Below are 14,545 nucleotides of genomic sequence, written 5' to 3'. Positions count from 1 at the left end.
TTATCGCTATTTTACGAGAAAAATCGGATAAAAATTTATTTTAAACAGCGTTTTACATGCTTCGAAGTACGGTAATGGAATATTTAGAATTTTTTTGGCACGAAATGCACCGGCGCGTCACCCTTCGGATAGTGTCTTGAACGCAAGAACAAAACGCCGCTATTTGGATATAACTATGGATTATTTGGAACAAAAACAACATTGGTGTGGAAGTAGAAGTCCTGGGAGTGCATTCTGACGAAGAACAGCAAAGGTAATCCAATTTTTCTTATAGTAAATCTGAGTTTGGTGAGTGCCAAACTTGGTGGGTGTCAAAATAGCTAGCCTGTGATGGCCGGGCTATCTACTCAGAATATTGCACAATGTGCTTTCACCGAAAAGCTATTTTAAAATCGGACACCGCGATTGCATAAAGGAGTTCTGTATCTATAATTCTTAAAATAATTGTTATGTTTTTGTGAACGTTTATCGTGAGTAATTTAGTAAATTCACCGGAGGATAAAAAAATAAAATAAAGCCTTTTTGAAATCGGACAGTGTGGTTAGATAAAGGAGAGTCTTGTCTTTAAAAGGCTGTGAAATAGTCATATGTTTGAAAAATTGAAGTTTTTGTATTTTTGAGGAATTTGTAATTCGCGCCACGCCTATCATTGGATATTGGAGCAGGTGTTCCGCTAGCGGAACGTCTAGATGTAAGAGGTTAAGACGATGGGAGAAGAAGGTTCAGGGATGCAGCTTAACCTGTTAGGGCTAGGGGGCAGTATTGACACGGCTGGATAAAAAACGTACACGATTTAATCTGGTTACTACTCCTGCCCAGTAACTAGAATATGCATATAATTATTGGCTTTGGATAGAAAACACCCTAAAGTTTCTAAAACTGTTCAAACAGTTCGAATTCGTCCCGCCTAGCCCAGAGAGGTTAACCTCTCTAGGGTAGGTGGCACCAAATCGTCCCACCTACGCAACAGCCAGTCTAATCCCGTGGCGCGATATTCAAATACCTTAAACATGCTATTACTTCAATTTCTCAAACATATAACTATTTTACACCATTTTAAAGACAAGACTCTCCTTTATCTAACCACACTGTCCGATTTCAAAAAGGCTTTACAAGAAAGCAAAACATTAGATTATGTCAGCAGAGTACCCAGCCAGAAATAATCAGACACCCATTTTTCAAGCTAGCATATAATGTCACATAAACCCAAACCACAGCTAAATTCAGCACTAACCTTTGATGATCTTCATCAGATGACAACCCTAGGACATTATGTTATACAATACATGCATGTTTTGTTCAATCAAGTTCATATTTATATCAAAAAACAGCTTTTTACATTAGCATGTGACGTTCAGAACTAGCATACCCCCCGCAAACTTCCGGGGAATTTACTAACAATTTACTAAATTACTCACGATAAACGTTCACAAAAAGCATAACAGTTATTTTAAGAATTAGAGATACAGAACTCCTCTATGCACTCGATATGTCCGATTTTAAAATTGCTTTTTGGTGAAAGCACATTTCGCAATATTCTAAGTACATAGCCCAGCCATCACGGGCTAGCTATTTAGACACCCAGCAAGTTTAGCCTTCACCAAAATCAGATTTACTATAACAAAAATGTTATTACCTTTGCTTTTCTTCATCAGAATGCACTCCCAGGACTTCTACTTCAATAACAAATGTTGTTTTGGTCCCAAATAATCCATCGTTATATCCAAACAGCGGCGTTTTGTTCGTGCGTTCTAGACACTATCCGAAATGGTAAATCAGGGTTACGAGCATGGCGCATTTCGTGACAAAAAAATTCTAAATATTCCATTACCGTACTTCGAAGCATGTCAACCGCTGTTTAAAATCAATTTTTATGCAATTTATCTCGTAAAAAAGCGATAATATTCCGACCGGGAATCTGCGTTTCTGTAAATAGAGGGAAAAAAAGAAAGACGGGGGCGACCAGTCCACGCGCCTAAGCCCACTGTCCTCTGATCGGCCACTTGACAAAGGCGATAATGTGTTTCAGCCTGGGGCTGGAATGACGACATTCAGCTTTTTCCCGGGCTCTGAGAGCCTATGGGAGCCGTGGGAAGTGTCACGTTACCGCAGAGATCCTTTGTTTTGGAAAGAGATAAATGGTAAGACAGGCCACTTCCTGTAAAGGAATCTCTCAGGTTTTTGCCTGCCATATGAGTTCTATTATACTCACAGACACCATTCAAACAGTTTTAGAAACGTTAGGGTGTTTTCTATCCATATCTAATAAGTATATGCATATTCTAGTTACTGGGTAGGAGTAGTAACCAGATTAAATCGGGTACGTTTTTTATCCGGCGGTGTAAATACTGCCCCCTAGCCCTAAGAGGTTAAGGTCCAGGGCTGAACACTAGGACGGCCCCCACTCCGACATCCGACGAGTCTACCTCCACCACGAACTGATGTGACGGATCCGGATGGATCAATATGGGAGCTGTGGTGAAGCGGTGCTTAAGGTCTAGGAAGGCCCGGTCAGCAGCTGGGGACCACGTGAACGGGACCTTGGAAGAGGTGAGTGCTGACATGGGTGAAGCCAGGGTGCTGTAACCCCGGATAAAATGGCGATAGAAATTGGCAAATCCTAAGAACCATTGCAGCTGCATCCTGGGCGTGGTTTGGGGCCAATCCACCACCACTCTCACCTTTCCGGAATCTATCTGCACATTTCCATCATCGATAATGTATCCAAGGAAGGAGATGGTGGAGTGATGGAATTTGCATTTTGACAAAAAACTTTGACAAAAAGCTGGTTCTCCAGGAGACGCTGGAGGACCTGTCGGAGTTAGAGACCATGTTGTTGAGTCAAGCGGGAAAAGACGAGGATGTTGTCGAGGTAGACGAACATGAACCGGTTCAGCATGTCACAGAGAATGTCAGTAACCAGGGCCTGGAACACAGCAGGAGCATTAGTCAGACCAAATGGCATCGCCAGGTATTCATAGTGTCCGCTAGCAGTGTTGAAGGCTGTCTTCAACTCATCACCTTCCCTTATCCATACCAGGTGGTAGGCGTCCCTGTGTCTCTCTCGACCTCCGAAACATCCCTCTATTTCTCTCGCCCTCCCAAACATCCCTCTCTCTCTGTAACCCTCCCTAATATCCCTCTGGTACTGAAAATAAGTATGCCTCATCTGTGAATATATCTTCCCATCCATGAATACCATTCTGGTATACTTACCCCTCACAGTTACTGTGTGTGGAGGGAGAGGATATGATAATTCCTGCTTTGTCTATTTGCCACAATTATACGTTGAGTGGGAATAAAAACCTACTTTTGCATAAATGTGAAAGTAAACAATGTCATGAAGAAGTCCCCTCCTTTTCCTGGTGACTTCCTTTAAATAACCCACACACAACCACACACACAAACACACACACGCACAAACACACACACACACACTCACTAAACCACACAGGGGAACTCTACTCTTCTCTTCCCGTCAAAGCCAGGAGACAGAGTCCCACTCTGTCTGCACTGACCTATCTGGACCACAGAGAGAGAGAGAGAGTAGTGTGGAAATCTACCAAAATACAATTAGGCAACAACAAATTCAATCCCTTCTAGACTATTTCCCGGACAAAATGTTTCACTGTAATAGTGAAGGTGTAAACCTGCCAGTAGAAAACCTAAACAGTATATTTGACCTCAGCTTCACTATCATATCTAAACATTTCAAGCAGACAACCTAACAAAACTAACAACAATGACAAACGGTTTGATGAAGAATGCAAAAACCAAAGAAAGAAATTGAGAAACCTATCCAACCAAAAACATAGAGACCCAGAAAACCTGAGCCTACGGCTTCACTATGGTGAATCACTTAAACAATACAGAAATACACTACGGAAAAAGAAGGAATAGCACGTCAGAAATCAGCTCAACGTAATTGAAGAATCCATAGAATCTAACCACTTTTGGGAAAATTGGACAACTCTAAACAAACAACAACATGAAGAGTGTTGTGTCTTTGGCTATGCCGGATTAAGTGATATGACATGCTAACTTATAAAATGATTTCTCTGTAATTAATATTACCTGATTAATTAAGCTAATCATGTAAATGTAATTAACTAGAAAGTCGGGGCACCACGGAAGAACGTTTATAGAGCTGTTATCTTCCGAATAAACTCTTAAAATACTTTGTAATATTTTACCTCTATAGCAGTCAATATTAACCCTTGTCTTATTTTCAGTCTCATAATGAAAGTTGTAAATTCTTGGCTATCTTCACGAACCCTGGCTAACAAGTTGAATCAGCAATACAAAATTGGGTTTAATTATTTATTTACTAAATACCTAACTAATCACACAGAATTACAAATACACAGAATACAATGATGTCATACAGAAAACGTCCTGGTGGACGGAACCTGTATGAAAGCTAGCTACACAAAGGAAAGGGGGTTGGGCTTGAATGAAAGAGCGGGAAGATTTAGGAACACAGAAACAGCAGCTATGCTATCGTAAATACATTATCTTATGCATTCTAAATTACCGCCATTTGGAAAAGGAAAATGCAATAAATATTTACTCTGAGCTGCGCTTCGGTAGATTGGTCGTAGATGCTGGCCGGCTTGGCCAACAGATCAACCTGTTTTCGGAAGAATGTCAATGGTGGTCCATTGGATACGTGGTGGTATCTTCGTCTGGTTGTTAAACTGGCTCCGTCGTCCGTCCTTTCCTAACCCACGTTAGCAGCGGCCGCTGCTAACTCAACGGCTAGGAAGTAGCACTTCTGTAGTGAATAAGCTCAAAGTTCATACCAGTTCATACCAGAGCTCACGCCGAGGTTGGCTTAGTTCTGTACTTGACATGTGTGTCCTTCTAACGTAGAGGCTGCAGACCTCCCGTACTGGAACAACCTGGTTATCTTTTCGTCAAAGGATTATATAGTGGAGAGGGGGAGGGAGGTGTTTCATCGTTTATAACCCCTGTCTCTTCACAGGGTTGGGCCACTGATCAAGCAGGGCACTTTCCTTATGAAAACCCAAATCTCTCATTCGGAAGCTAAAATTACATTTAATCTCCTAACAAACATTTTCAATATCAAACATTTCAATTGCATAACAATTCCATGTGACTCTGATAACTAGAGGGCGTATACTTTCTCAGATACAGTTTATGTCGTCCTGTCATCAGTCATAATATCTCAGATGACAACCAAACTGACATAAATACTCATTACGTTCCCAAGCATATTTCCAACTGGTTTTATTAACAAAATATGTGGTACCTTTCCCCATTTGTTTGATGTTCCCGGACTCTATATTTAACACAGGCTATTCAAGTCCTTCAGTAGATTCAGAGAGGGGAAGTGGTAAAAGGTATTTATGGGGGGGGGTCATAAACCTTACCCACAGGCCAACGTCATGACAAGAGTTATCCATCCAAAACGGAGATATATGGATAAACCACATCTCCAATCTTTTTGGCTCTATAACAAAGAATAAACAGCAAAAACATATACATGACCAAATAGCATCAAGTATTAATGGTTAGGCGTCCCGCTAGCGGGACAACTTCCAGTGAAACTGCAGGGCGCGCAATTCAAATAAATAATCATAAAAATTATGGATATTAAACATCTAGGTACATACATCTTATATCGGGTAAAAGCTGAAATTCTTGTTAATCTAACTGTACTGTCCAATTTACAATAGGCTTTACAGCGAAAGCATGCCATGTGATTGTATGAGGATGGTGCCCACATCAATATATTTTTCCACTGGCACAGGTTTCATAAATTTACAAATAGCGATTAAATATTCACTTACTTTTTGAAAATCGTCCTCTAATTTGTCATCCAAAGGGTCCCAGCTACAACATGTAGTGTCGTTTTGTTAGATAAAATCCTTCTCTATATCCCAAAAAGTCTGTTTAGTTGGCGCCATCAATTTGAGTTATCCACTCATTCAACATGCAGAGAAAGGACTCCAAAAAACTACCGCTAAACTTTGTTAAAAAGAGTCAAAATATGTTTCTATTCAATCCTCAGATACCCTAAAATGCAATTAAACTATAATATTTCATACTGAAATAAGTATGTTCAATAGGAAAACCATATTAGCAGGTGTGTGTCCTCTTCGTTGCGCAAGCATAAATCAATTTCCAAGTCTGTGTCCCTGTAGTAAAACTCATATTTCTTACTCGTTTTGGAAGGAAAAAGCCTGAAAGCTTGAACAAAGACTACTGACACACAGTGGAAGCCATAGGAATTCCATACTGGGAGATAGATAAAATTTGTTCCCTACATTGGAAGAGCAGGGGCTCTCAAAAAAAAAAGATTTCCGGTTGGTTTTTCTTTGGATTTTCTCTTACCATATCTATTGTATTATAGTCTCCTGTATTTATTTAACATTTCTACAAACTTCTGAGTATTTTCCTTCCAATGGTACCAATTATATGCATATCCTGGCTTCAGGGCCTAAGCAACAGGCAGTTTACTTTGGGCACACCAGTCTGGCGGAAATTGAGAAAAATAGACCCTAACCTGAAGAAGTTTTAAGGACTACCAGAACCCTTGGATTCTCCAACTACATTGAATGAACTACAGGATAAAATACAAACCCTCCATCCCAAAAAGGCCTGTGGGGTTGATCGTATCCTAATTGAAATAATACAATTCCAATTGGCTAAACTTAAACTCTTTAACATCAAATTTGACCCCAATAACTACAGTGGTATATGCGCCAATAGCAACCTTGGGAAAATCCTCTGCATTATCATTAACAGCAGATTTGTACATTTCCTCAGTGAAAACAATGTACTGAGCAAATGTCAAATTGGCTTTTTACCAAATTACCATAGAACTGACCACGTATTCACGCTGCACACCCTAATTGACAAACAAACAAACAAACCACAACAAAGGCGAAGTCTTCTCATGCTTTGTTGATTTCAAAAAAGCATTCGACTCAATTTGAACATGAGGGCCTGCTATACAAATTGATGGAAAGTGGTGTTGGGGGAAAAACATAAGCCATTATAAAATCTATGTAGACAAACAACAAGTGTGCGGTAAAAAATGTAAAAAAAACTAACAAAAAATTCCTACAGGGACGTTTTTCAAAGAAAATCATATTTTTTGTCCATTAAACTAACATCAAATTGATCAGAAATACAGTGTAGACATTATTAATGTTGTAAATTATTATTGTAGCTGGAAACGGCTGATTTTGAATGGAGTATGTACATAGGCGTACAGAGGCCCATTATCAGCAACCATCACTCCTGTGTTCTAATGGCACGTTGTGTTAGCTAATCCAAGTTTATCATTTTAAAAGGCTAATTGATCATTAGAAAACCCTTTTGATATTATATTAGCACAGCTGAAAACTGCTGTGCTGATTAAAGAAGCAGTAAAACGGGCCTTCTTTAGACTAGTTGCGTGTCTGGAGCATCAGCATTTGTGGGTTCGATTACAGGCTCAAAATGGCCAGAAACAAAGACCTTTCTTCTGAAACTTGTCAGTATATTCTTGTTCTGAGAAATGAAGGCTATTCCATGTGAGAAATTGCCAAGAAACTGAAGATCTCGTCCAACGCTGTGTACTACTCTCTTCAAAGAACAGAGCAAACTGGCTCTAACCAGAATAGAAAAAGGAGTGGGAGGCCTCGGTGCACAACTGAGCAAGAGGACAAGTCTATTAGAGTGTCTAGTTTGTGAAACAGATGCCTCACAAGTCCTCAACTGGCAGCTTCATTAATTAGTACACCAAAACACCAGTCTCAATGTCAACAGTGAAGGGGTGACTCGGGGGTGCTGGCCTTTTAGACCCCAATTTTTTCTGCAGCACCCGGCCTAGAATCTGAAGTCAAATGTCTACTGTTTGCTGATGATCTGGTGCTTCTGTCACCAACCAAGCAGTACCTAGATCTTCTGCACAGATTCTGCCAGACCTGGGCTCTGACAGTAATTCTCACTAAGATCAAAATAATGGTGTTCCAAAAAAGGTCCAGTCGCCAGGACCACAAATACTAATTCCATTTAGAAACTTTAGCCCGAGAGCACACAAAAAACTATACATACCTTGGCCTAAACATCAGCGCCACAGGTAACTTCCACAAAGCTGTGAATGATCTGAGAGACAAGGCAAGAAGGGCATTCTATTCCATCAAAAGGAACATACAACTTGACATACCAATTAGGATCTTGCTAAAAATTCTTGAATCAATTATAGAACCCATTGCCCTTTATGGTTGTGACATTTGTAATGTCTTTATTCTTTTGGAACTTCTGTGAAATGTTTACTGTTCATTTTTATTGTTTATTTCACTTTTGTATATTATCTACCTCACTTGCTTTGGCAATGTTTAACATATGTTTCCCATGCCAATAAAGCCCCTTGAATTGAATTGAATTGAAAGAGAGAGAGCGAGAGAGAGAGAGACAGAGAAAGAGAAAGAGAGAGATAGAGAGAGCGACAGAGAGACAGAGAGAAAGAAAGAAAGACAGAGAGACAGAGAAAGAGAAAGAGAAAGAGAGAAAGTATTGGAAGAGAGAGATAAAGAAAGAGAGACATGCATGCAGAGCGAGAAAGTGAGAGCGAGAGAGAAAGAGAGAGAGTGATGACCTAAAGACAACAGTAAGCTAAACCACAGACCAGAGGCCACCCAGTGAAACACAAACACAATCACCAACCCCACTCCTGTGGTCACCATTACCTCAGTACACACACACACATTCAAAATCCTATTTTCCTACACCTAAAATAACTGTTTTCCTTGTGGGGACGATTGAGATGTCCCCATTTGTCCAAATGTTCCTTGTTTTACTATCCTTGTGAGAACTTCTGATCCCCCCCAAGCATAGTAAAACCAAACACACACACACACACACATAAATAAGAACAAACCTAAGATGCCCACCAAATTGAGTGACAATTCTCAGTCTCGCTACCTCTTCAGGCAGAATAATAATAGACCTTTCTGATTCAGTTTGAATCATGACAGAATCAGATTGGATATGAAATATTCATGTACCATCCCTACAGATAATCTGACGTTAAAAAGACATTGATTTGACAAGCCAAACAAACGCTGATGAGGCCTGATAATCAATAACAGCATTGATGATAGTGGGTGAATCAATAACAGCATTGATGACAGCGTGCGGCGGCCTCAAGGCTGATGGCTATTGGATCAGTACAGTTTAAATAATGAATGAAGGGATTCCTGATTGATCAGGGAGAATGTCTCTGTCTCTCTCTCTGTGTCTTTGTCTATGTCTCTGCCTCTATCTTTCTCTCTCTCTGACACACACCTGGCATCTCAATGGGATCTGTCCTCCAGCACACTATAGAGACAACAATATTCTCTCACTACTATATATGTACCAGTAGAGTAAAAGAGAAAGGAAACCATACACTTTAGGAGTCCTTCCTCAACAATGATAATATGTATGTCCACTAGAACGGAAAGCTAAGTCCTTCTCCAAAATCATTTTCCTTAACCATACAGAAAGACGTAGAGAGGGAGCTAAACGAGGGGGAGGGTGGAGAACAGGAGGGTCAACAAAATGGTCAAATATGTGGGAGGTAAGAGAATTTGAGGAGAGGAAGAGGGTGGGGGTGGGGGGGGGGGGGGTCCCCAGTGTCTGTGTTCTTAATTGAGATGCCTGGACTGTCTGTCTGTCTGTGTCGATAATGCAGGAAGGCTTCACACAGCAAGATGCAGAGCTACCGAGGTAGGTATACGGAGTGTGTGTGTTTGTGTGTTAGTGTTTGTCTGTGTGTGGTTGTGTGCGTGCGTGCATCTGTGCATGTTTGTGCGTGTGTGTGTGTGCGTCTATGTGTGCGTGCATGCGTGTGTGCGTGTGTGTGCATGTGTTCATCTTTGCGCGTGTTTGTGAGAGAGAGAGAGCGAGATAAACACACAAACATACACACCTAGAGGTGTAGCAGCAGCAGTGAGTTTATCAGCTGCCTGGCTCCTCGATACAGAGCCTCTCAGCTCAGTGAATGTCAACTTTCATATTCTTTTGTACTTCAGGGGAAGGAAGGTGAAAAAAACTCCAAACAACAAAAAGGTATTCAACAATGCTGCTATCTTCTCAGCATCTCCGTCTCTCTCTCTGTCTCTATCTCCATCTCTATCTCTCTCTGACTCCTCTGTCTCTCCCTTTATCATATTCAGACTCACACTCTCACCGAATATCATTTAGATTTGTCCTTGAAACCTCTTGTGCACAGATTCAGGTCCACATTCACTTCCTGGAAACAGTGCACTCTCGGGACACGAGTAGATTATCTTAGCATTATTTATCATACTAAGAAAATATCTTACCAAAGAATGTGGTGGTGTTGCCAAAACTGACCTGACAATTTCATATACTCAGTCTAATGTTGTGACATAAAAAGTTGTCGCTCTCAGTTACTTAGACACACAATCACACACACACGCAAGCACACACACGCATTCATGGACACACACACGCAGCCGGTGTGAGTAAGACCTTTAAACAGGTCAACATTCACAAGGCCGCAGGGCCTGACGGATTACCAGGATGTGTACTCCGAGCATGCGCTGACCAACTGGCAAGTTTCTTCCCTTCCCCTTTTCAACCAGTCTCTGACTGAGTCTGTAATACCAACACGTTTCAAGCAGACCATCATAGTCCCTGTGCCCAAGACCACTAAGGTAAGCTGCCTAAATGGCTACTGACCCGTAGCACTCACGTCTGTAGTCATGAAGTGCTTTGAAAGGCTGGTCATGGCTCACATCAACACCATTATCCCAGAAACCCTAGACCCACTCCACTTGCATACCGCACCTACAGATCCATAGATGATGCAATCTCTATTGCACTCCACACTGCCCTTTCCCACCTGGATAAAAAGGAACACCTACAGTATGTGAGAATGCTATCTTCCTTGGGATAGGGGGCAGTATTCGTAAGTTTGGATGAATGAGGTGCCCAAAGTAAACTGCCTGTTACTCATGCCCAGAAGCTAGGACATGCATATAATTAGTAGTATTGGATAGAAAACACTCTACAATTTCCAAAACTGTTAAAACAATGTCTGTGAGTATAACAGAACTGATATGGCAGGCAAAAACCCGAGGACAATCCATCCAGACATTTTTTTCTTCTTCAGCTCACCCCTGATTACTATGGCTGTCAATGGGAATATAAAAGGAATACCTCCCAGATTGCAGTTTCTAGGGCTTCCACTAGATGTCAACAGTCTTTAGAAAGAGTTTCAGGCTTGTTTTTTGAAAAATGAGCTAGAATTTGTAGTTTTTGTAAGTGGCTCCCATTTTGGCTGTAGTGTTTGTATTCGTTATTTATCTCCGGTAATGAATATACTATTCTCCGTCTTAAATGTTATCATTTATTTACATATTAGGGTACCTGAGGATTGATTAGGAACGTTGTTTGACTTTTTTTAGACCAAGTTTATTGGTAACGTTTGGGATTCATTTTGTATGCATTTTGAAGGAGGGGAAACAGGTGGATTTTGAATGAAGCGCGCCAACAACGCTGACCTTTTTGGGATATAAAGAAGGACTTTATCGAACAAAATGACCATTTGTGATGTAGCTGGGACCGTTTGGATTGCAAACAGAGGAAAATCTTCAAAGGTATGTGATTTATTTTATTGCTATTTCTGACTTTCTTGATGCATCTGCTTGGTTGGAAAATGTTTTTAATGCTTTTGTACGTGGGGCGCTGTCCTCAGTTAATCGTATGGTATGCTTTCGCCGTAAAGCCTTCTTGAAATCTGACAAAGCGGCTGGATTAACAAGAAGTTAAGCTTTTAACCGATGTATAACATCATGAATGTTTAATATTACGAATTTTGTATTTTTGAATTTCGCGCTCTGCAATTTCACTGGATGTTGTCGAGGCCGGGCGCTAGCGGTACGCCTTTCCCAAAGAGGATCTATTCATTGACTATAGCTCAGCGTTCAACACAATAGTGCCCTCAAAGCTCATTACTAAGCTAACGACCCTGGGACTAAAAACTTCCCTCTGCAACTGGATCCTGGACTTCCTGACAGACTGCCCCCAGGTGGTAAGGGTAGGGAACAACACATCCGCCACGCTGATCCTCAACACAGGGGCGCCTCAGGGGTGCGTGCTCAGTCCCTCCTGTACTCCCTGTTCACCCATAACTGCATGGACAAGCACGACTCCTAAACCATCATTAAGGTTGCTGATGACACAACAGTGGTAGGCCTGATCACCGACAACGATGAGACAGCCTATACGGAGGAGGTCAGAGACCTGGCCGTGTGGTGCCAGGACAACAACCTCTCCCTCAACGTGATCAAAGACAAAGGAGATGATTGTGGACTACAGGAAAAGGTGGACCGAGCACGCCCCCATTCTCATCGACAGGGCTGTAGTGGAAAAGGTTGAGAGCTTCAAGTTCCTTGGTGTCCAAATCACCTACAAACTATCATGGTCCAAACACACCAAGACAGTCGAGAAGAGGGCATGACAAAGCCTATTCCCCCTCAGGAGACTGAAAAGATTTGGCATGGGTCCTCAGATCCTCAAAAGGTTCTACAGCTGCACCATCGACAGCATACTGAGGGTAGTGCGTATGGCCCAGTACATCACTGGGGCCTATCTCCCTGCCGTCCAGGACCTCTATACCAGACGGTGTCAGAGGAAGGCCCTAAAAATTGTCAAAGACTCCAGCTACACTAGTCGGAGACTTTTCTCTCTGCTACCGCAAGGCAAGCGGTACCGGAGCGCCAAGTCTAGGTCCAAAAGGCTCCTTAACAGCTTCTACACCCAAGCCATAAGACTCCTGAACAGCTAATCAAAGGGCAACCCAGACCTATCTTTTATTCTGCTGCTACTCTGTTTATAATCTATGCATAGTCACTTTAACTCTACCTACATGTACTTATTACCTCAATTACCTTGACTAATCGGTGCCCCCGCACATTGACTCTGTACAGGTACCCCCTGTATATAGCCTCACTTGTTATTTTACTGCTGCTGTTTAATTATTTGTTACTTTCATTTTCTATTTTCAACTTTTTACTTAACACTTATTTGTATTTTTTCTCTTAAAACTTCTTCAAGCATTGTTGATTAAAGGCTTGTAAGTAAGCATTTCACTATAAAATCTACACCTGTTGTATTCGGCACATGTGACAAATACAATTTGATTTGATTTGACACACACTCAGTTGATATCAGGCTGCACGCACACAGACACACACACACACACACACACACACACACACACACACACATACACACACACACACACACACACTCCGTCTCGCTCAGTTTGAGTATTATGATCATAATGATTAATAACAACCTGTCTGTCCAATAAAAAACAAGTCCATCACTGTCTGGCTCCTAATTGGTTACTGTGTCTGGCTTTAGTCTCTTCAGTAAGAAACACCAACCCACCTTCCTCTGCATTTATCCTGCTTTCTTTTCTTTTCCTTTATTTTACATTCTGTCCTTCTCTTATATGATTTGCCCAGCTTATCCAATATCCCTCCCTTCCCAATCCTGACTAGAGTTGTAGGTCAACCCCAGTATCGCGTTGCCATACCTCCAAAATCATGTCGCTGTCAAGCCTCCCTTGGAGGTCTTGAGAATTTTGTATTGCAAAAACGGTTTGAAATGTCTGCTGGCTCCCAGCAGCATCAAGCAGCATCAAGTGTGGCCGACAGTCTGCGATTTATATTGATTGAAATTGAAAGTGGATTACGCTGGTACACGTTCTAAACCGCTCTGGTGACAAACACACTTTTTTCTCTTGTCTCCATTCGTCCACATGGCTTCTGGCTGCGCTTTGCTACTACTGAAAAAACATGAAGATTGTCCATTATTTTATTTTTGTAAGGACCCAAAAAACTGAGGCAGTGGGAGAACCTATTCAAGTAAGTAAATACATTGTTTTAATGTAAATATATATGTATTATTAGCTAGCTAGCTGGCTACAGTAGGTCACTTTGAATGGTTAACTCAACTGAGCTGCTAGCTAGGTAGCTAACTTTACAACTGTTTAGCTAAGTGAATTAAATGTCATGCAGCTCCAGCTTTCAGTAAAGGGAGATTGTAGGCTACTCGGTAGGGCAGGTAATTTGTGGGAGGACATTATGAAATGAGTCTCCGGTTCCAGTCCCTACAAGGGAAAACTTTGAGGACAGAGAGTTAGTAGCAACATAATATTCAGTGCTGTCTAATGTGAGTATAATGAAGCCTGTTTCTTTGTGATGTTTTCTGTCTTCACATGTGGAAAGCTGTGAAAGACAGCTTGTAGATTAAATCAAATCAAATTGTATTTGTCCCATGCTTTGGAAACACATGTGTGGACTACTAGTGAAATGCTTACTGACGGGCCCTTCCCAATAATGCAGAGAGAAAGGAAATAGAGAAATAATAGAAATTAAAACACGTAATAATAAAAATAATAACAGATGCACAATGAGTAACTGTCACAGCGGTCGATGAAAGGGGACCAAGGCGCAGTGTTTAGAGTGCTCATTCTTACTTTATTTTTATGAGAACACTTAAACAAAATAAC

The sequence above is a fragment of the Salmo salar genome, chromosome ssa13, assembly GCF_905237065.1.
Source record: "Salmo salar chromosome ssa13, Ssal_v3.1, whole genome shotgun sequence".
Taxonomy (NCBI): Eukaryota; Metazoa; Chordata; class Actinopteri; order Salmoniformes; family Salmonidae; genus Salmo; species Salmo salar.
This window is presented reverse-complemented; position numbering follows the sequence as displayed.